This window comes from Panthera uncia, chromosome B1 (assembly GCF_023721935.1).
Source record: "Panthera uncia isolate 11264 chromosome B1, Puncia_PCG_1.0, whole genome shotgun sequence".
NCBI classification, from domain to species: Eukaryota; Metazoa; Chordata; class Mammalia; order Carnivora; family Felidae; genus Panthera; species Panthera uncia.
The window spans coordinates 44,321,379-44,345,919 of NC_064811.1; the positions used below are offsets into that span (position 1 = coordinate 44,321,379).

The window sequence follows — 24,541 nt, forward strand, 5'->3', positions numbered from 1 at the left end:
TGACATTTTATCTCCACTGTAGTGTCTTTAAGGTGGCTCTCTGTTTCCCAGAAAGATAAATGCTGCCATCTCCAATGAGCACAAAATGCAGTGAACAAAGAATAGACAAATTCAGGAAAAGCATTCTGTGAGGCCCCACAGTCTGTAGGGAATTCCCTAAGGGATGTGATTTGAGGAATTCTACGGCAAACCAATCTTGGTATATCTTCCCCCATCAGGTTGCTTGGAAATTTTTAGGGATTGTATATTTCGCCTAAAACTTTGATTCTCCTGATTGCCCCAAATGGTAGTTATATTTATATAACATTTCAAAGAATTCCCAGATATGTTATCTTGCTAGAATCTAGTTAATATACTGGGGGGTGGGGAGGACATAACTCATTAAAACAATTATTGTGTATTAACATCATAACTTTAATTAGTTTTCCAGAGATGGATAAGCAAAGCCCCGAGGGGATGAGACCCTGGAAATCAGACATGTTTGGATGAGAAGGGAGCTGAGAAACCACCTAAAACCTGGCTAGCTGGCCCAGGCAGAGCAGGTGAGATGTGTGGTCCCATGGGCACCCCTGCACCCACACAGGAGCCAAGGTGAGAGACAGACAGAACAGCAGTAGCCACGAAGACAAACTTCACCCACTCATGCTTCTGCCTGGGGCCAACCTGGAAACCACAATGAAGAGCCCCTGTAGTGCCAGATAGACTCGTCCCAACGCTGAGAACTGTGCCAGTTCCTAAAGTAACAACTTGCCCCTGTCCTCCACAGAGCGCCTGGTGCCATCGGCTGAGATTCTTTCAGTATTATCTGGCTTATACCAGATATTTTTGAGGGAACAAAAGGAAGCTTTCGTTTTGAAACATCCCTTCTCACGTGTTAGCACAGTCCTTAAATAATGCACCTTTGAGGTTCTGAGTAATTCTTCTTGCTGTCGGCCCTGAGCGTGTCTGGATGCCAAGAATTTGCTTGAAATGCACGGGATGCCCTATCCTAGCTTGAGCTGAAAATGTGGTTTTGAGGACCCAGTAGCGTTGAGATCCTGTTGCTGTCCTCCCTGGGTTCTGGGACCCAGTGGCTGTGTGGTCAGGGGCAAACCCACCCTCTCTCTGGGCTTCTCTGTACTCCTGTGTCAGGGAGGAGTTTGGATTTGACTGCTTCTCATTCCTGGCTGCACATTAGAATCACTTTAAAAAACAATGCCAGGACTGCGCACCCAGGAATCCTTACTTAATTGGTTGGGGTGTGGCCAGTCCTGAGTATTTTTAAAAACAGTTTTCCAGGTCTGCAATTGCTGAGTTAAATGATCTCTGGAACCTTCCAGGTTCTATAAAAGTCCGAAATCCTGATGGTCTTGTCCTCCATTGTATTTATTGAATTAATTTTTTCCCAGACATATTTTTTTTTTAATTTTCAGTATGTTACATGGGCTAATTTTTAGAAATACCTTTAATCATATAGAAATGATATATTATTAAAGTATTGTTTGTTGGGGTATAATGGCATATAATACTGCATGTGTCTAAAATATACGATCTGATATATTTTCACATGTAAGTAATGGTTACCACAATCACAATAGTGAACATACCCATCACCCCCAAAGTTTTCCATACCCCTTGGTGATCCTCTTACCCCTTTTCTCTCCCATCCTCTTCCCCAGGTAACCACTGATCTGCTTTCTGTTACTATAGTTTGCATTTTCTATCATTTCATACCAGTGGAATCATACAATATGTACTATTTTTTGCTTGGCTTCTTTTTTAAAAATATTTTTTTTTATATTTTAGATAGAGAGAGACTGAGCACAAGTGGGTGAGGGGCAGAGAGAGAAGGAGACACAGAATCCGAAGCAGGCTCCAGGCTCTGAACTGTAAGCACAGAGCCTGACACCGGGCTCAAACCCACAAATTGTGAGATCGTGACCTGAGCGGAAGTCGGACGCTCAACCAACAGAGCCACCCAGGCGCCCCTCGCCTGGCTTCTTATTATGTCCTTATACTTCAGATATCAAGCTTTTTGAGAACAGGATCCACCTTTTATTTCTTTTCTCTTCCTCCAGGACCCCACCTTATCTTTGCCCCAAGAAACCCTTTAGCCATTATTTGCTTGATGGGAATCAGACCTTTATGACCTTAGAAGTGAGCTTCAGTTTGGTGTCCAACCCCCTGCTGCTTCTCTGTAGGTTCCTACTCAGCAGCTTCAGCTCAGTGTAAAAATAATGCATTAGCTTAAATGCATTCATTTGGGGTGCATGGCGTTCTAGGGCTCCAGAAAATGAGTGTTGTGTGTCAAGGTATGTGTTGAGGCAGGGGCAACTACCTGGGCAAGGTCCTTGGCTTTCACCGATTCTTAATCACTAGATTTTTTTTTTTTTTCAGAGAAGAGAAAGAGAGAGAGAGACGGGGGTGGGGAGGGGCAGAAAGAGAGTGGAGCTTGACTTGGGTCTCGATCTCACTACCCCGAGATCATGATCCCAAGATCACCTGAAATTGGACACCCAACTGACTGTGCCACCCAGGTGCCCCGCCAGATTCTTGACCCAAAAGGAGGAACTATAGAATTTATGTCATGCTTTAGTTCTATTATAATCCTATATATATTTTACAAATATGATGTCTAATCGTAACTCCTCTACTGTCTGTCCCCTCTCCTCCCTAGCCCCTCTCCTTTGTTTTGTTCTCTGCCTGCTCTGATTATACTCTCCCTCCTTTGCTAAAGATCCTATAGGCCTGTTGAGTGGCAGTGTGGCTCCACAGGAACTTTTTGCCTGGCCCTTCTCTTTAAGACCTTCTCACCTAAGTCATGTGGAGTGTTGTGCCTCTTTAGTCAATGATTCTTATTCCCCTTTGTTTAGCACATTCCCCGAATACCTGGATACCCATTGTGCTCAAATATCACAAACCTATATTTCCTCAAAACCCAGAGCATGGGATTCCTTTTTACCTTAAGCAAGATCAGTGTTTGCATTGTTGTAAATTAGTATTATAAGAACCGGATCTAACAAGAAATAGCACTGCAAATTCACAATTGAGCCACCTCTACTTAATCCAGAGATAGCCCCTCTTATCCCACTATATAAAACACACAAAAAAATTTTAATAATACTGTGTCTGATTTTAGACTGAGATGAATAATAGCAACATCAGCTTCTAAATGATAAATCCCTATGTATCTGGCACAGTCACACAAACAGTGGTTTCCAAGTGGCTTCCAGAGATAGGAGAGAGCAAGAAAAACATCTTACCTTCTGGCCAAAAGGCCAAAATGGACTCTACCTTGCTCCAAGTCCACCTCAACCCCTTGCATGTTTGCAAGGGTCTGATACACTACACCCAGCAATGTTCTCTGGCTTCCTGCTTGGGACTAACTCTTAACTTTTATTCTCCCTTTCACCTCTATGCTTCCCCAGCAGAATAGTGACTATGGGAACTATAACATTTCAGTCCAGTTTCTACACAATCTCATTCCTCTGCAATAAAGGCAAACCTCTGAAAGTTACTTACGTGGCAGTGGCAAAGACAAGCCCTGGATTTGGAAGCTGAGTTTGCTGATGCCAGCCCGCTTAAATAGCTGGGTTGGCTGACGCAGGCTGTTGATAGCACGTTTATTTACGCCTGTGAGTGCACGCTCAAGCAAGGACCTGAAAAACCTGCGGTGTGGGCAGGAGGAAGGCAGCTGAAAGTATGCCGAAGTTACATCTCTCCTGGTTATTCAAGTTTGATATGCAGGCGGTGACTTCTGAGTTTTCATGGAACTTTCTCAGCACCACCTTCTTGTGCCTGATCTCTTTCTTAGCCAAGTAAGACTCTTCAACCAAGATTAGATGGGAGATGCTGCTGAGAGAGGAAGGAAGCAACAAAGGACCCTGAACCCCTGCACCAAGTTCCTTATTTTGAATGGGCTTCCAGTTAGATGTTGCCTCATTTTAAACCATAGACTTGGTGAGGTTGATTTCACAGCTCTGTGGGCTGGATGCCAAGCTAAGAGCTTGGACAATTGCCCAATCGATGAAAAGTTGTTTTGTTGTGTTTTGTCTCCAGGCACAGAATGCACAAATAAAGAACAGTTATAGGGGAGGTTCAGCCTGGGATGATACGATTTTAGGTCTCCTTCAGAAACTATTTTGATTTCTTTCTTCTGCATCTGTACTTTCCTCCTGACTTCCCCTCCCCTTCCTTTGTTAATGAAATTCCTATCTAAGAGTTGAAAGATTCCCCATGAGAGCTCAAATAAAAAGCCAGTGTGTGAACAAGCCTGTGGGAAGATGCACTCCAAATGGGAGAGAGTGTGCAGTGGTTCGTGTGACCATCAGTGGAAATGTTTCTGAAGGTGAGGGTATGTGTGTGGGTGTGGGGACCTGGTTAGTTGATGTTTACCTGTATTTTTATAGCTAGATATGGCAGTTAATAGTCAATTGCAGCATGCTAAACACATTAGGTGGGTATGATTTTGAGAGGATGAAGGAAAGGAGACAGGGTTTGGTGAGATCATTTATGGGAGTATCTGTGTGTATTTGCTGGTATGTAGCACAGACTATAAGTGCCATCCAGATTTACACAGCCTATCTTCTTCACTTCACTGGAGAAAGAAAAAGCCTACTTGATTCTCTTGGGAACAGCAGCTGAATGTGAAAGAAGAACAGCAATCATTAAGAAAATTTCTTTCTCTCTTGAAAAAGGGGGTAATGGTGATAAAACATGTGTGGGAGAATAGTGGAGACAGGGGGCCTAGCCTATCCTAACCCTGGTTACCGGAAGAATTCTTTTGTTTCCTGCCTAATTCATTGCCTAACTTTTGACTGTTCTATGGCCAAATCTGGATTCTTGCCTCCCAGATTTCTTGAATGCAGTGTTTATCTCTTGTTCATCTTTTGACACCCATAGAGCCTGGCACAAATTATTATGACAGTGACAATGATGATAATGATGATGGTGTCCGGGTTTACACTTGGGGCTGATTTGCATCAATATTTAGAAAGTTGCTTCAGAATGTTTGCAACTACCCTTATTATTTGTTTATCATTAATCTTCCAGAATGTGATTTCCATGACCTCAATGACCTTGCCTGTCTTGCCCACTCTTGAACCCCAACACCCAGCACTGTGTCTGGTACATAGTAGGTGCTCAACAGATCTGTGCTGTTTGCTTAGTTTCTAAATTCTTTTGAAGGCTGTGCCACCCAAAAGACAGAAGTTCTGGAATTGGCAGTCTCATCTTGAGCCACACATTTTTCTTTTGCTCTTGCATAATGTGTTGGCTTTAAGCTATTCCTCTTTATCCAGTGTATCATGGAGATGAAACTTAAAGTGGCAGAAACCATAGGGCAGTTTTTACATCACTAAGAACTCTGCAGGTATGTGGTTTCAGGTTGCTCAGTGGTGCAGTGAGGTCACCAAGAACCCAGGCTTTTTCTGTATTTCATTTTGTAGTCTTCAGTGTGAGAGCATTGCCTCCCACCATGGTGGCATGGTTGATACAGCAGCTTGGTGTATCACATCATTAAATGAAAAAAAAAAAAATCAAAGACAGGTAGGAAGGGAAATGAGCTTTCTCCTTAGTAGCCCTCTATGTTTGTTAAAGAGAAAAATCTTTCCAGAAGCCATTAGCAGACTTCCAGTTATGTCTCCTTGTGGAGAACTGGGTCAAATGTCCACTACATGGGCTAAATCCATCATCTGCAAAGAGGAAATGAATCAGGCTGACCGTTGTTCATTTTATGGGCCCCAGGGAAGGACCTACCTTTTCCAGAAAAATTCCTGGTATCTGAACAAAATCAGGATGCAGTTAACAGGGTAGAAGTAGAACAGTGCTACGAACAATACTGCCAGTCTAAGAAATCCTTGAAAGTCTGATAAGCTGAACTGCATTGGTGCGTGGGTGCCAGTCCTGGCTGTGGCAATTGTGCTTCATTCTGTTGGTTCTCTATCTCTGTGTGCTTTTTTTTTTCTTTAATGAGAAAAGCTAACTTTGACTCTTAGCAAAATTGAAGCTATTTCAACAACCCCAAATAAGGGAAGTAGCTGGTCACAGTGATTTTTTGTCTGCAGGGTTAGATTATCAGTCTGTGTCACCACTGATTTTCTCCATAACCAAGGAATTGCATATAATCTAGCAGCCTCTTCTCCCATGTCAGATGGGATTGATGATGTTGTTGATTTCTTAGAAACATTGAGTCTAATACTGCAACGCATCATAAAAAGGTTGCCACACAGTCTATGAGGGTTTAAGATTCATTTCCTGTTCCTCTTCTTGTCTATTATATTTCTGTGGGATTTCCACACGTTTGCATCTATCTCTGCCTGGGAGCTCCAGCTACTGCTTCAGGTTTGTAAACTAGAAACATATGGCTGATATTGCAATTCTCACATAGTTTTTATTTCTCTCTCTCCTGGTGATTAGCAAACTTCAAATTGACACCTGCATGTGGATAATTTTGTTTTCCTGCTCTTCACTGTTCTAGACGTTTTCCTTGGTGGGCTTCAGGAACTCTTGTGTCCATTGTCACAGATCAAGAGAATTAGGATAGAGGATGCCGTGAGCTAGATGTTAAGCTCCAAGAAAAGAATAATGTATGGGAAATGGTAGGTGCTCCATAAGTGTTTGTTGAGTGACTGGAAGAATGGTGGAAAGGAAAGAGGATGGTCTTCTGAATCATGCAGGCTTAGATTCCAGTCCCACCTCTGCTACTTACCATCTCTATGAGCCAGAGCAAGTTATAAAACTTCTCTCAGACTCAGTTTCCTCATCTATAAAATAGGAATGATGATGCTTAACTCGTAGGTTTGCCATAAGGACTAGAGATATTACATGTAGAGCACTTAGCATAATGCCTAGAACATAGTATATGCTTAATAAATGGTAATGGTTACACTATGAAGCCCAAGTCATTTGTAAGGCCTACACATGGTAGGCACAAAATAGTGAACCTAAACCCCCAAGTGCTACAGCAAACAGGAGTGTTTGGAAGAGCTACATAGAAGGCAGTGATACCTGGACAGTGAGGCAACTACTCTTTTCCTGCTCAAAACCACAGATCACCAAAGTTCACAGAGCCATTTGATGACTGAGGGGCATACAATGGTAGAGGGAGAGAAAAGCAATTCCCTGGGGAATAGAAAACTACCAAAGACATTTAAGAAAATTTGTCATAAGGGATATAAACCTCCCAAGGGCCAAATCTGACTTGTACAGAAACAAGTTAGGAAGAGGGGTAACCAGAGCATAGAAGCATACCTGCTGAAAGTTCTGCCCCCAAGGTGTGAACTTGCAGACAGAGAGACTGAGAATCTCATCCCATGTGCAGATGGTGTGGAAGTGCCGACTCCCAGCCCCTTCCTGGGCCTAGCCTAGCTGGGAGGCAAATAGGGGAAGTAGCAGAGGATCAGCAAGGACAGATAACTTGGATGCAGAAAAGGATGTCGGCTAACCTAGGTAGGAGATGTTTCCCTTGGCTGCTCCTGACAGGTTTCACAAGTTCCCTGGTGAGGAGGGACTGGGAGTTCTAGCACAACCACACTCTGTAGTCTTTATAGTTTGCTGTAGACTGATCATGATTACGTCACTCTTTCAGTGAGCTGTAGGTATTTCATTCCAAGTGTGGGTTCCATCATCTTACCTAATCCACCTGTTGTCCTTGTGGAGTCCCAAGTCAGTGGATGGCTAGGACTTAGGATGCTGTGGCCCATTCACAGCACCCACTGCAGAAGGTGCCTGGGGAAGGCTGTTTCGACTGGTGTGGTCCATGTCACCTTTGCTCTTTGATTTGAAAATCACAACTTTTTTTCACTCGAATTTGTTTCACCCAGAGTCTAATGAACAGGGAGGTCACAAGCACTGTTTCCCCTAGAAACCCCATTTATGCTATTGGTCAGAGGAGGGGAAGGCCCTTGTAATGGGGAGCATTGACCGTCTATGGAAGGAGGGGGAGGGGGCATCAGTCCTCACCCACCAAAGCTCTGAACGCCTCTACCTCAGCTCCTTTCCCTCAGCATTAGGACTCACTGCTGCCAGCAGGAGCTGTGGGGTGACATTCTCAAGAGGGGTGGGGGTGGGGCCTCACCTAGGAGGCAGCTCTTCTGTGAGTGACAGGAAGGTATTGCAGGTTGGGGCCACCTCAGCCTGATTGTCATCCCCTAACACACAGAGTGAGGAAAGAGAGTCCCCACGCCCATGAAGTTTCAGGGATGGGCCTTGTGCTTTTAGAAAGCAGCGGGTGGGGAGCTAGGGTAAAAAAAAAAAACAAAATCAGTCGGTAAAAACTTGCCTGACTGGGCATCAAACACAGGCATAGTCCATGCTACCAAGCACCGCACAGCAAGACCTTTGTGGCCACTTCTCAGGGTGAAGCCCTAAGCAGGAGGGGAAGAGTAGGTCCCACCTCCCCATGGGTACCCCCATGCCAAGTTCCATCTATGTGAGATACTTGACTTCTGTGAATGATTTTACCTGGAAACAAAGAGGAGGAAGAAAGGAGAAAGGGGAGGTAACAAAAATATAGAGCTTGAGGACAAACCAAAAAACAACCAAAAATTCATGTTTGACACAGTGGAGTAAGGGTTTGAAAAATACTTTGGGCTAACATTGTGGATTAGCTGAAGAAGGGAGAGAAGAGGTTTGATTAGCAGCTACAGACCTTTTCCTTCCTGCACCCTCCTCTCCACCTCAGAGGTGCCAGAGTGGACTCGGCATGTGACTCCAGAAGCTCTCATCTCCTCTCCATGCCTCAGCCCTTGTCTGTGTGAGGAGGGAGTCGAACTAGATGATCCCTCTGAGGTCCTTTCTGTTTTAATCTTCTGCCCTCCAAGGGGAGACAGTCAGGGGCCACTGGGTGGAGAGGAGGGACCCCTAGCAGCCACAGGGAAGGATGGCTCCCACCACTTAGGGCTGAGAGAAATAAAGGAAAGCATCAGTGGATAGGTAAAACCTGAGAAACTGTTAGGACACTGAAATACTCCACTCACTAACATTCAGAGACTCCCTAGTCCTCCTCCTCAACAACCTGGGCCTCCCCAAACCTGCTGGGATCCAGCAATTAGAGGGTATCATCTGGCACTGTGTGTGTGTGTGTGTGTGTGTGTGTGTGTATCACGGGAACAACCAGAACTCAGTTCCAGCTACAATGCTTCAAGCATGTGTTTGGTTTTCCAATGCAGTCCAGGGAGTCATTCTCAAAGAGAAAGCCCCGAGGTAGGGGAGATTTGGGAGATGGGGTTAGGCAGGTGGGTGAAGAAGGGAGGGAGGGAGGGAGGAAGGAACTGTATGTATATCATCCCTGAAAAAAAATGTCAAAAGGTATTGATTTCTGCTTTTGGCAAAATTATGCTATAGTCTGACATTGTTCACGAATTCAGCCCAGTTCTACTCTGCACATTTCAGCAATGCTCCTCCCTCCTCCATGGCCTTCTCTGAGGTTTCCATAATGAGGCCCTGGCAGGGCAGTGGGCAATGATTTAAGGCCACTTGTAAAATGGCTTCTGATGTGGTGAATTACATAAATGGTGATGTGCACTCTTAAATCTGACTTTTACCTCTCTGGAGAGTCAGCTCCTGGACTAGTCTGTCCAGTGGGTTCTGAGTGACCTGCAAGAGGGCCTGGTTTCCTGAGTTGATTTCCCAAAGATGACACTGATGAGGGAGCAAAAGGCAAGCTGAGGGTAAAGCACAAGCTAACATCCTGCAACACCCCTCAGCCTCCCATGGGGGTATGTGTGACATTCCTCAGGCACTCCTGGCTGCCCAAGAAAAAAGGAAAGGGAAAAACAAATGGTCAACCAATAGACATCACAGTCATGTGGGACATGAATCTCTATCAGTTTGCAACTGTCTTAATGACTTAGAAGGAAAAAAAAGCAATCTTATCAAGAGCCAGACCTCCAGAAACCTATACATTCAATTCCCTGGGGCCCTAACACCATCCCCCTCTTCATAGGATAGCAAACCTTACGTAATCAGTCACTGCTCACAACCCCAGTGCAGCTCTTTCTGCCCACAGGTCCTGTCTCTGTGCTTTAATAAAACCACTTTTTTGTACTGAAGAATTCTTTGACCGTTAGCTCCCAAACCCCAACATTTCACATCAATACCGATGACTTTGTTCTCTGACTCAAAGGGAAATAAACTCTGCATTTTTCATGGTGCTGCCAGTAGATTCCCCATTTGTCCCAAGGCCAAATCTCAGTCTGAGAAGAATTTAGGGTGGTACTAGGGTTCAGAGGGAAGGCTCTGGAGACAGTGTGGGTCTAGCTCAGCCTATGGTGACCAACTTTCCTGTTTTTCCTAGAACTGTCCTGGTTTAGCACTGGAAGTCCCATGTCCCGGAAAACCCCCAGTCCTGGGCAAACAAGGATGGTTTGTCAACCTATCCTAGTTTTCTCACATCGTTGCCAGTAATTTAACCTCTTTAAACCTTAGTTTCCTCATACATGAAATGAAAATAATGATCACAACCTCGTGCAATATTTGAGGAGTAGGATTGATACCCACTCAAAGATTGTTCAGGAAGAAAAGAGAGGATTAGGTGACAAAAGTAATGTGTTTCTGTCTCTGTTCCAAGGAGTAGATGTCTCCTCTCCCCAGTGTGTTTTGACTTTTCCAAGTGAAGGTGTGAGCACAACACTTGAGGATTCTGTAACAATCCAGAAAGCCTTGCAGGCTTTAGCTAATGCAGAAATCCCAGCTAATGCAGAAGGCTGGATTAAGGCCTCTTCTAGCTAGCTCTGTGATTATCTGATTAAGTGTAAATGGCAGAGGCAGCTGCCTACTTGCAGAAGTCACTTTTAGCAGCTACCACTTAGGAGTCACAAATAAGGGATTATGAAGCCTTTTCTTTTCAGCTTCCTTGTTACCCCTCAGCTATTGTGTACAGAGATTCTTAACTAATAGCCATTTTCTGAGTGACTATTTCCCAGTAACTACTCTTTCAGGGCTGAAAAAGGAAAAGAAGTTAATATTTTCAAAAGACTTCCTTGCAAGGCATTTTGCAGCCGAAGAGTGAATTTCACAGGCATCTTATTCCCTGGCAGTAAAGCCTGAAGGCTGTCTTGGAGACCAGAAGCAGCAAGTAAGAACTCTGATAACAAAGAGAGGCAAGGGAATTATTTATTCAAATGCCCTGATAGAAGAAGGCTTTAATCAAAGACACCATAGAAAACAAGCTGCAGGCTGATAGGGAGTGTTTGGAACATGAAGGTGTCAAAAGGATCCAGTATTTTTCTGAACAGAAGGAAATGACTGGGGAAAATGGTCCTTCATAGTTGAGCAGAGCTATGTCAGCACTAAGGACAGGAGGGGGCTCTTATTAGGAAAATGCCAAAAGCTGGAGATTATTCAAAGTGCAAACATCTTTACCATCCCGGCCCTCCCACCCCACTACAAATGAAGTCAGATTCATTTAGAATTAGTGCCAGATTCTGGTTGAAACTAGAAGTTTGCAGAAGTTGGAAAATTCAACATGCCAGACTCTGGCACCAGTGATAACTAACTAGTTCATGTCCAAGGCAGTTGATGGCACAATTTTGCATAATTAGGACATGTTTGGGAGGAGAGGAAAAAAGGACTCTCCGATCAGGAATTTACTGACTTACATAAACATTAGTGTGATCACTGGCTTCAAATTCTATGATACCACCTTCATATTTACATTCTAAATTAATGAGGGGCAGAATGCCAAGGACAGCAATACTGCCGGCTTTCACAAAACTGCCCACCAGACTCTGGGGAAACCTGCCAACTAGATGGTTCTAGGTTACCAAGCTGTCTTTTCTCCTGCGTTTTCTAACCCTTAAAGAAAATTAAATTCTGAAACAGTTAATTCAAAAGTCAAGAAATTTGATTATCTGAATAATGCATTAAGGTATGACTGTTAAACCATTGCTGCATAATAAGTCACTCCAAAGCTTAGTGACTTAAATTAACCATTATCATTTTATTACCTCTTCCAGTTTCCATGGTCAGGAATTCAGGGAGGGCTCAGTGGGGAGATTCTGGCCTGAGGTCCTTTACATGGTTGCAGTCAGACAGTGGCTGGAGCTTGAATAGCAGAGGAGTTGGGAGAAGCTACAATCTTGCTGAGTATCTCTCTCAGTAGTCTCAGGGTCTCTCCATGCAGGCTCTCCACAAGCAGTGGTTAAGCTTCCTCACAACATGGCAGCCTCCGGGCAGCTAAGTTCTTCAGTGCAAGTAGTTCAGCCCCTAAGGCAGCAGCATCAACTTTTATTTTTTTATTTTTTATTTTTTTTTAATTTTTTTTAATGTTTTTATTTATTTTTGAGACAGAGCATGATCAGGGGAGGGGCAGAGAGAGAGAGGGAGACATAGAATCTGAAGCAGGCTCCAGGCCCTGAGCTGTCAGCACAGAGCCCGACGTGGGGCTTGATCTCACGGACCGTGAGATCATGACCCGAGCTGAAGTCGGACGCTCAACCGATTGAGCCACTCAGGCACCCCAGCATCAACTTTTATGACATGGCCTTAGAAGTCATGTAGCATCACTCCTACCACATTCTGTTGGTTCCAAGTGAGTCACAAACCCACCTAGACTCAAGGGGAATTAGTGGAGAATTCTTAATTCTTAATGGAGAAATGGCAAGGTTCCAGAAGAGCAATGTGGGATGGGGGATATTGTGGCCATCTTTGAAAAATACAACATGCCATAAGATATGAATAACTGATGATCATAATCTTTAAATTTTTATATTTTAAGAAAATAATGTTAACTCAATAAATCTCTTAATTAGTGAAATATATACTGAAGAACATAGTGTTAACTACCTTCAACCCCTTCTTCTCCACATTACTTCTGATTCTATAGGGTCAAACAACTGGGTGTAATGATGTACTAGTTTTCGGGGGGGGGGCACCATAACAAAATACCATAAACTAGGGAGCTTACACAACAGAAATTTGTTGTCTTCCAGTTCTGGAGGCTAGAAGTTTCAGATAATGGTGTCAGTAGGGTTGATTCTTCCTGAGGACTCTAAGAGAATAACTGTTTCATGCCTCTCCCTTAGCTTCTGGTGGTTTGCTAGAACTCACTGGTGTTCCTTGCCTCATAGAAGCACCTCTCCCATCTCTGCCTTCATCTTCACATGGTATTCTCTCTGATGCATATGTCTCTGTCCAAATTTCCCTTTAAAAAAATGTTTGTTTATTTATTTGTTTGTTTGTTTGTTTATTCATTTATTTATTTTCAGAGAGAGAGAGCAAGAGAAACAGTGTGAGTTGGGGAGAGGCAGAGAGAAAGGGAGACCCAGAATCCCAAGAAGGCTCTACATTCAACATGAAGCCTGACATGGGGCTCAATCCCACAACTGTGAGATCATGACCTGAGCTGAAATCAAGAGTCAGATGCTTAACTGACTGAGCCACCCAGGTGCCCCCAAATTTCCTCTTTTTATAAGGACACCAGTCCTATTGGATTAGGGGCTCACCCTACTGTAGTGTGGCTTCATCTTAACTAATTATATCTACAATGACCTTATTTCCAAATAAGGTTACCTGCTGAGGTACTGGGGTTAGGACTTCAACATGAATTTGGGGGAGCAATTCAACCCACAGCATGTCTCTTATTTTTTGAAGGGAGGAGCTTCTTTTGATATGTTTTCTAATAGTATCAATTGGAGAGTAGAACCCAATCACAGGTACAATTTTCAAACTTTATATCTAGCTTCTCCTTTCCATGGCCCTTGCCATTCTCTCCTATCTCCTAAACACCTTCTTCAAATTTTAAGTAAAGGTTTCCATTAAAGCTATTAATGCCATTAGAGTATTTTAGGATTAAATGTGTCTTTTATTAAAATGTCATTAAATAAATAAATAAATAAATTTAAATGTCATGATCAGATGTTGGTTATGAAGTCTCATTCCCTCCCAAATTTTCTCTAATCCTAATGCCACTTGTTATATAACTTCAAATTGCATAGGATTTTTCAAAACTTTATTCTCCTTGGAGCCTGGGCCTCACCTATGCAGCAACTTAGTTCATTTAAGGAGGCTCAAAGAGCAATTTATTGACTTGGGGAATTTGAGATTGTTCTCTGTCAGTATTGTGCAGACATTTAAAAATGTATTTCCTTTGGATGTTTAAAGCAAAAAGAAAGACAGGCACATCCCGCTACCTCATTAGAGAAGCCACATGTCTTTGGCTTTCTTGACCTAGCACTTATCTTGTACTTGATGTTTTCAAAATACCATCCAATCATTAAACAGCCAGTTCCCACAACATCTTTGTGAGATGTGAGGATTGTTTCCATTTTTAGTAAAGGAATTTGAAACAAAAAGAAAAGGTGACCTGTGCAAGGCAGTATAACGAATCAGGACTGGACCCAAATGTCTGCCATTTCATGAACTAAAACTTTGTTTTGTGAAAACCGAGGGACAGATTTTCATGACCACATCCCTTTCACCTCTTCCCAGAAATCAAATGCCCTCTTTCCCCTTTGCTCTGAAGTCACTGGAGGAGCATCAGGTGAGGCAGGAGTTAGCAGACACAAGGATACCCTGTGGAGAGTCTCAGAAATCATAAGGGGGACCTTTGGGATATGAAGCCCCAGTCAGCAGGTGGGCATCTCAATGCAATCTCTTTTGTGCCTGCTGGGTGGTGAGATCAGGGAGATTCAGGATATATATCAATAATAAAAATGGTATGGAAGGTGTTCTTTCTAGTCTTAGAAAACTGTAATCTTCTTGATCAGAGGCTCTATTGGAAACAAGCCTCTGAAATTCTTTGGTCTAGTCTTAAGCCAACAAACCATAACAGCAAACTTTGAGGACTTTCCCAAATTCTAGGAAGGTGCTGCAGGACAGAATCCCAGACCTCTTATATGGCTGCCTCCCCAGGAAGACTGGTAACCACCATAATGTCCTCTAGTATTTCCAGAGTTCTCTGACGAAAGAAGATTGCAGATCATCGGCTGGTCCTATATCTGAGTGAAGGGAAATCAATGGCATGCAAATTAGCTTATTTAAGATAATTCAAGACCCCGCCCAGACTAGCATTTTGCTCTTAGGCAGGCCATTGAAGCAAAAAGCAAATCCAAATCACATTCTCCTCTCCCAAGGTACCAAGCATACCCTTCCCCCCCCCCCCTTTTTTTTAAGTCTTTCATTTCAAAGCTGTGATTGCCTGTTTACTTGGTAGAAGTATAGCTACTAAGATATGTTTTGCCTTGATTATGGGATACTCAGGTGGAATAGTATATGACGTGGGCCTCTTCCTAAGCAAGAATAGAAGTTGAGGCTTCCCATCTTCATACCAAATGCCATGCTGGTCCTGCACACCTGAATTCTAAGCACAAGGATCTAAGCATTTAGGTCTATTTTCATAATCAATACTAGGAAATGCATCCTATTTCTCATTTCATCTTAGTTTAGATTTTCAGGTATAAAACTTCTACATTCACAATGTTTATTATTTATACATATTGTAATGATTTTTTAAAGAGTTTTTTACTATGAGGTACTTCAAATCTTTTTTTGAAAATAATGTAAACATGGTAGTAATAACAAATAAAATACATTTAAAAGTCAGTATAATATTCAACACTGAGAATTTCCTTAAAAATCAGTGTGTTTTGGGGTACCTGGGTGGCTTGGCTCAGGTCATAATCTCACAGTTTGTGGGTTTGAGCCTGCTTGGAATTCTCTCTGCCTCTCTCTCTCTTTCCCTCCCCTACATTCTCTCTCTCTCTCTCTCTCTCTCTCTCTCTCAAAATAAATAAATAAACATTTTTTAAAAATCAGTGTGTTTGGGGACACCTGGGTGGCTCAGTCACTTGCCCACTCCCACTCTGCCTCTCTCTCTTTCTCAAAAATAAACATTTAAAAGAAATCAGTGTGGGGGCACCTGGGTGGTTCAGTCAGTTAAGCGTCCTGACTTTGGCTCAGGTCATGATCTCATGGGTTGGAGCCCCATGTCAGGCTCTGTGCTGACAGCTCGGAGCCTGGAGCCTGCTTCGAACTCTGTGTCTTCCTCTCTCTCTGCTCCTCCCCCACTCACTCTGTCTCTTTGTCTCTCTCAAAAATAAATAAACATTAAAAAAAATTTTTTAAAGAAAAGAAAAGAAATCAGCATGTTTGCCCACAGGTTGACTAGAAAACACTGGTAAAAGATAACCAGTTCTGATATTTTTCTGGGACACACTATACTGCCATACTGGAAATTAAGATACTGAAATCTCTGTATGAATTGTTTAAAGTCACTGCCCTGAACCTCCTGAGGACCTACCGCAGGCACTGAACTCTGCACTTCCCTCTGGGACCTCTCCCTCATTCACCTTCTCCAGGATCTAGCTACCAAAGGGGCTCTAAAGGACCAACTTCAAGCTATGACCAGTAGCCATTCTCTCATATTGGTAGTCTAGCCGTTCTGGCTATGTAGTTTTATATTCCCCTTACAGGGGCTGTTTTTGCTACTCTTGCATCCTTTCAGTGTATGCAATAGCTTTGCATTAATTGTTTGCAAACAATATTCTTTTAAGGGCCAGGTAGTGGTGAAGAATACAGATTCTGAAGCTGGACTGCTTGGGTTCAAGCTCTGGTTTAGCCTTATATTGTCCCTGGGACGTTAGCAAGTTCTGCATCTTCTTCATACCTCATTTCCTCATCCATGAGTTGGAGGTAATCGTGGTATCTCTCTCATAGGATTGTTGTGAGGAATGAATAGTGAATGTAACTCAAGCAGTTAGAAGGGTGTCCATAGTAAGCTCAACACATTAGCCATATTACTAAGCACCTACTATGAGCCAGGCGCAGTACTAAATGCTTTGTGTTTATTATCTTATCCCCCCAGTACCCCCATCAAATAGGTATTTTCATACCTATTTTAAAGAGAACTGAATCTGGGCACCTGGGCGGCTCAATCAGTTAAATGTTTGACTCTTGAATTCGGCTCAGGTCATGATCTCACAGTTTGTAAGTTCGAGCCCTGCATCGGGCTCCGTGCTGCAGGTGTGTATCTTGCTTGGGAATCTCTCTCCCTGGCTCTCTGCCCCTCCCCCACTCATGTGTGTGTACTTTCTCTCTTTCTCTCAAAATAACTAAATAAACTTAAAAAAAATTTTAATTTAAAAAGAGAACTGAATCTCAAAGTACTGAGAAATGTGCTTAATGTTACCATGCTGGTGATGGATACAGCAGATTTAAATTCCTAGCTCTTTGACCCAAAGTCTATGCTTTCTCTTCTGACCTAGAGTCTTCCCTGATGGAAGTAACACTTGGCAGCAAAGAAGAAAAAGAAGATGGCTGTCTGGGCCAGGTAGCTTTGGTGAATACCAACTCCATGGAGATGCTCAGTGGATACAGAGATCTTGCAAAGGATGGATAGCAAATGGAGTTCTCTCTGACTAGAAGTCCCAGAGCTTCGATTTACAGCAATGTTCTCCCATCACCCCAGCTTTGACAGACATCCCTGACCCCTCCCATTCCCTGGCTCTCAGACCTAGTCACCAAGCCCCTCAATTCTGCTCCAGTGGTATCTCTCACATCCCTGCTGTTCCATCCATGCCTTGTGCTAACACTCCATTTCAAGTTCTCATTACCTCATGTCTAGATCATTTCAAAAGCTTCTTAACTAGAGTCCCAGCCTCCGAGTCTGTAAGTCACCCCTCCCACAATCACCACATTATTCCTAAAGAAACTGCTTCCATCACACGATTTCACCGTTCAGCCCCCTCCTTCCCCACACATCCCCTGTGACTACCCAGTGTCTGCCGACTATAGTTCAGCTATTCAGAAGGAAGTTCAAATTCCTTCTTAACCTAATTCTAATCTTCATTTCCAAAGTGCTTTCTCAGGATTCCTCTGTAAGAATCCTATGATTTAGCCAAGATTGTTTTCTTATTATTCCTTTATCATGCTATTTCCTTTCCCACCTCCAAGCCTTACCCACTCCATTCCTCATGCCTGGCACATCCTCCTCTACTCTTCTAAATCCTGTGTGTCCATCATAACCCAACTTGGACACCCTCTCCAGTGTGACACCTTCTGTGCCCACTCCAGGGAAGTTGATGTTCTCTTTTATCTTACACCTCTCATTTGACACCTAGACCCCATCGCTTTACATTACAAATTTGCTCTTTGGTGATACATGCTCTGTTTTCCCAGCTACCTTGTGACCATCTCACAGTGAAGGGAGTGAAGGAGATGAATGATGGGAGGGTTTTGACAGGGAGGTGATGATGGTAGAGTCTGGTGGTTAGGCCTTTGGGCTGGGTTTGAATCACAGCTCTGCACTAACTACCTAACTAGGCAATCATTGCCAAGACCCCTAATCTCTCAATGTCCCCATCTATGAAATAAGGACAATGACTGTCCCTTCCTCCTAGAACTATTGTGAAAATTAAATGAGTTGATATTTCAAGAGCCCTTATCCAGGGCCTGACACATAGATAAAGCTCAACTAATATTATTTATTATTACTTTCATTATTGAACCAAAAGAGTTATAATGTGCTAGACTCCAAATAAATGGCCTTCTTTAATATGTATGGGCCCCCTATGAGGTAATAGATCATGCCCTAGCTATGGAGCCTGCTGAGCAGCCCTGAACTGTATTTCCATGAGAGAGAAATACACTCCAGTAATGTTTAAGCCATGTTTATTTATTTTTTATTTATTTTTATTTATTTTAAGAGAGAGAGAGAGCGAGAGTGGGGAAGGGGCAGAGAGAGAGGGGGAGAGAGAATCCCAAGCAGGCTCTGCACTGTCAGCACAAAGCAGGGCACAGGACTTGAAATCACAAACCATGAGATCATTATCTAAGCCAAAATTAAGAGTCGGATGCTTAACCATTTGAGCCACACCAGGTGCTCCTAAGCCATGTTTAATGTCCCTGTTGCAACAGAACCTAATTCTAACAGGTACAATTCCTGTTATTCTGGTGCTGGAATTAGAAGTGCTTCTCTCTGGTGGCCCTTAGGAACTTTATTTCTAGTATTCAAAAAATTCTATTAGGAGGGAATGACCCAATTTAAGTCTTTCTCACATTGGTCAGCTTTCTTTTTAGAAGAAGCAGGATATGACACTGAAGAATAAAGAAAGAGAAACAGATACGGATTCTTTCTAAAAAGGTGGGGAGGAGGAAGGCTAGGACTAAACTCAGGGATCCTAGGCTGACACCACCCATAACACCTGGGGGATGCTGGGGCAGGTGCAATTTCACTGTTAGCAAAGTCTCTTCAGAGAATCACATGGATGTTTCGAGCTATGTAGATCCTGAGTCCAGCCTCAAGCCAGAAACATGTCTGGAGCTGGCTCTGTGTGGTTTTTTTTTTTTTTTTTTTTTTTTTGTTACGATTTAGTAATTTGCTTTAAGTCATGACCTTGATTTGTCCTTTATGCATTTACAGCTAAGAAATGAAGAAAAATAAAACATAAAAAGACTAGGTAGGTTCCCAAATCAGTGGCTCAACACCACCTCATCCCACCTCCCTCTTGCTTGTTGGAAGAGTTTGTCCTTTCAACAGAGCTGTGAGTTCCAGCTACTCACATTCTCAAATTCCCTGTAGCTACAGCATAGATATGAGACCTAATTTAGTCTAATTGACCTGTATAGCCTGCTAAGGGTCTGATAGGAAATTCCTTCTCCACTGAATATAATCTTGTTAACACGGGGTGTCAACTACTACAGCCATCTTATTAGTGTGAGGTAGACAGGGTTAAAATACTAAGGAAGGCAAACTCAAGAGATGGAAAATATCTTGATCCTGATGACATCATTGATCCAACCTTTTAAAATTAGACTGAGTCTGGAGTGCTTGGGGGGCTCAGTCAGTTGAACACCCAAGTCTTGATTTCTGCTAAGTCATGATCTCAGTGTTGTGGGATCAAGCCCAGCATCGGGCTCTGCACTGAGCATGGAGCCTGCTTGGGTTTCTCTCTCTCTCTCTGTCTCTCTGTCTCTCTGTCTCTCTGTCTCTCTCTTTCCCCCCCCCCACACACCTCCCCTACTCATATGCTCTCTCCCTCTCTAAAAAAATAAATCTTAAAAAAATGGACTTAAAAAAACAAATCTTAAAAAAAATAAATATAAAAAATCTAAAAAAAAATCTTAAAAAAATGGACTGAATCCAACTTATTGACATATGAAGTAATAAATGTCTTTATTGTTTAATTAATTATGGTTAGATATTCTGTTACTTGTAGCAAAAAAGCATCCTTACTGATGCAGTGGCCAAAAACATTTTAACATTCAAAGCTGTAATGCTCTATCTCTATAGGTTATCCTAGTCAAAACAAATATATCTCACCCTTGCTAGCATGTTATTTCCCCATTTTTTAACTGGAGACAGGCTAGGAAAATATACTATCTCCACTTTATGGAAGATTATGAAGTTAGGTAATCTGCATTTGAAACCTGGCTTTACCTCTGTGACCTTTGTCAAATTAACTTTTCCATGCCTCAGTTATGTCATCCATTAAATGGGAAAAATAATCATCCTGCCTCATAGAACTGGATCAAATGAGCTAACACATAGAAAATACTTAGAACAGTGCCTGGCCCACAGCAAGTCATTGATCAGTTTATATTAGCTTTGCTTTCATCCCCCCAGCAATGTGCCCTTCCATAGGTTTCCAAAGCATTTTGCTGTCACACTTTCACCTACATTTTCCTTTGCCAAGCATTTCTGGGAATAGCTGAAATGTGGGACAGCTCAATCCTCTTTTAGCATGCATACCACAAGATCATCAGAAAAGAAGTTTGACTAGCAGAAAGTAACAAATATCTTGTCTGGAAACACTATGGAGAAGCCCAAATTCCCTTCACTCCCCAAATCCCATGCTCTGGATGTACTTGACCACATGCACTGAGACAGAGGTGGCAAGGACTCCTTGGGGTTGATTTTCCCACAGGCCTCTGGGGTGTGCCCTTAGCACTGAACATGTCCCTCATAGATCTATAGCTCTAGTGAATAGAAATAGGAACCCCCCTCCCCCCCGCTGATGCTCTTATATCACTATCATTTTTACTTTTTTACCTGCCATTTCTTCCCTTCTTGAGCCTTTTTTTTTTTTTTTTTTTTTTTTTGCTGGACCAAGAATCTCATTTTGTCTTTTTCTCTTGGGAGACTTTTTCCCCATCAACCCATGATTGTACATCCCTTGTCTGGCTACCACCCACCAGGGACACAGAGTCTGTTTCAGCTTCTTACATCTACATTATGCTTGTCAATGGAGGTCGGCTTTCAGCCAATACTTCTGTATATCTAATCTGTAGAGCCCTTGGCAGCTTCCAAAATACTTGGGCCCAAGTTATTTAATCCTCACAAATATCTTGTGTGGTGCATGTTTTTACTCCAAACCTGACTCCTTGCGCCTTTATCCTCTTCCTGTAGAGATCAAGGGCAGGGGGGAGATGAGACAAAAATATTTCACTTTTTTTGCAGTATAGGTTTGGAGTGATAAGGACTTCACCCAGGTTTACCACAGCCAGGAGTGATTCAGGAGGAGAGAAATCCTGTGAAGTCCACCAGAAACTTGAAAACTTGGCTTTTGAAGGAACAACAAACACCTGATCCTTCTTTGGGGCGAAGGATCAGTTTCTGACATCTAACTGGTGGTCCAATACGGAATTGAAGGAGAAGGAGGAAGAGGCTCTGGAAACTTGTTGGCATACCAAAGTACTTCCTGACATGAAATCTTTTACCTTTTGTAGGAGACTAAAGAAACACAATGTTTGGCCCCCTTCAGATTCAAGATGTTCTATTGATTTATTTATCAGAGAGCCCCTCAAACATTTATATTGGCAATGACTAGGCTAGAAACTGACCCACCCTGTCTCCTTGGGGTGGTGGTTCAGATTCTCTGTGAACAGTTGATGCCCAGGTGAGGTTTCCCTGAACAGGACTGCAGGCTTGTTGAGCTCTGGTTGCTGCGTTCCAGAAGGTAGGAGGAAATGGAGGCCTCTGTGTGTGGCCTGGTACCACACAGCTCTGCCATCTCAGTATCTGTCTGAGCTGCCAGACTCTTGGAAAAGTTCCTTTGATTTCTTCAATTGTATTCAGTGCCAGGTTGGGAGGCCTAGAGAGGGGCCTGGGGCCCAACCATTGTGCTAACCAGAGCAGTACCAAGTGACAAATCTATGCTGTTCTTTCTTTCTTTTTTTCTTTTTCTTTTCTGCCTTCCAGGAAGATTACTACAAAACAAACAAACAAAAAACAAAAAACAAAAAAACTCATTTTTTTTTATTTTCAAGCACACCCTGTTCCTTCACAAGGAAAAAAGAAGACCACAGAGCAACATTTATTCATAAAGTCTCTATTCAGCTCTCCTTGCTTGTTATTGGCTCAGGGTTCAGCTAACTGGTTCCCACAGAGCACAGACCAGCAGGGGAGGTGGGGTTCAGAGTAGAGAACAGTAAAGAGACCTGCTCTTCCAGAATGCAATGGAAAGCCGCAATATCCTGGATGAGTGGCATGAACACAGTGGTGACTTTATTCTCTATTTCCCCCTTTGGACTGGAGCCTGCCTACCTCAGGGCTGGCCAGACTCACCCACCCATTCCTGCCTGTGTACACCCTGTCTCTGAAAGGGGCTTCCTTGCAGGGGAAACTGAATGTGCTCTTCGAGTGGCTTTCATGGTAGAGCAATTCCCTATCTTAGAAGGAGACAAGTGAGCCATCCTTCTAGCAGCTCAGGAAGAAAACTTTGGAATCATCCCTGATCCCTCTCTTTCTCCCATCCTACTTCCAGTCTGCTGCTACATCCTGTTGGCTTCACGTTCAAAATTTGTTTAATATCTATATCAATCAGTATCTATATCAATAACAATCTAAACTATAAAATTAAGTCAGTATCTATACATATATGTGGTTCAATAAGAGAAACAACCAGTGGCAGATGCTTATTAAGAGATTCATTGCAAAGAATTGGCTTTCACAATTGTGCGCTGGTTAGGTGAGTCTGAAGTCCCTAGGGCGGGAGGGGGTCCTTAGGAAAGGCAAGCGGAAATGCTGAGGCAGGAGATGAAGCTGCTATCCACAGGCAGATCTGCTTCCTCATCCGGGAACCCTCAGGTCTGCTCAGAAGGCTTTTAACTGATAGAATCAGGCCCACCTGAATCTACCATAATTTCACTTACTTAAAGTCAACCCTCTAGGGACCTTAATCACATCTACAAAATATCTTTACAGCAACACCCAGATCAGTGTTTGATTGAATAGCTGCTGACAGTAGCCTAGCCAACTTGACCTACAAGACCTACCATCACATTATCGAAGCCACCATCACATCTCCTCTGAATTACTACTGCTTGAGCCGCTTTACCAGTTTCCCTATCTCTTTTCTGATCCTCCCTGTCCCTCCCCCTTCCCCAACTGTTTTCAAAAGAGCAACTAGAGGGATCATTACTCCATTAACCAAAGCCTCCGTGATGGCAGAAGGATGGCCCCCCAAAGATGGCCATGTCCTAATCCCCAGAACCTGTGAGTGTGTTATCTTGCTTGGCAAAAGGGACTTGGAAGCTATGCTTAGGGTGTGGGTGTGGAGGTGGTCCTGGATTACCAGGTGGGCCCAATCTAATCACATAAAGCAGAAGAGGCAAGCAGAAGAGTGAGAGATCTGCTGTTGAGGACTTGACCCTCTACTACTGGCTTTGAAAATGCAGGAAGGGGCCACAAGCCCACAGCAAAGAGCAGAGGACCTCAGTCGTACAACTGCATGGAACTGAATTCTGCTGGCAAACCCAATGAGCAGGGAAACAGATTCTTCCCCCCAGGAGTTTCCGGTAAGGAATACAGCTCTGATGATAGCAGAGCTATATTGTGTTGGACTTCTGATCTATATAGAACTGTGAGACACAAATTTATGTTTTTTAAGGTACTACATTTGTGGTAATTTGTTTTGGCAGCAACTTCCCACCCCACAGTGTAAAAGCCAAACTGCTCAGAATCCCCATCTCCCTTTCTCTCTGATGTCATTTCCTACTACTCTCCCCTTGGCTCCCCTCACCCCCTCCATCAACTCCAGGGCCTGGACCAGAGTGAAACTTGTGAGACATGGACCTTGAGATGCCAAAACATTCAGTAATCAAGATAAATAATATTTTAATGACATATCATCATTAATACAAAAGAAAAAGACAAAACTTTGGAAGAAAGGCAGGATCCAACCCTGCGTTTGTACGCCTCGCCTTTGGCTAATCCTAGACCTGATCTTTGTTGCTCTGAACCCTCCAGGCACACTCAACCCCCAGTGCTTTGCCATTTGCTTTTGCCCTAAATATCTGCAAGCCTTTCTCCCTCACCTGCTTCAGTCTTTGCTCAAATTTCCCCCTTCTTAATGAGCCTTCCCTGACCCTCTATATAAAGTTGCAGTGCCTCACGCCAGCACTCCTGGGCCCCCCTTGCTTTCTATTTCCCCAAACATGTTACATGTCTAATATTCTATTTTATTAATTTACTACTGTAGGGAAGATAACATTTCTTCTTTACCCATCGAAGGTTTCTGGCAGGGATGTCTTAACAGGTGAAGAGGAGGAGAGAATACAAATTTCATTTAATAAAAGTTTGCCCATACATAGGAGTCTTCACAGGAAAAGAAAGATCCAAAGA

The 24,541-nt window shown here is 43.1% G+C and overlaps 1 protein-coding gene across 1 annotated transcript in view; it reads right to left on the reverse strand.

Annotated features, from left to right (window-relative positions):
* Positions 1-3,826, reverse strand: part of HOPX (HOP homeobox) — a 30,846-nt gene extending 27,020 nt beyond the window's left edge. Inside the window, exon 1 of the mRNA XM_049630525.1 lies at positions 3,502-3,826. The gene's annotated coding sequence lies outside the window, so the exon portion shown is untranslated. The remainder of the gene's footprint in view (positions 1-3,501) is intronic.
* Between the last annotated feature and the right edge of the window lie 20,715 nt (positions 3,827-24,541).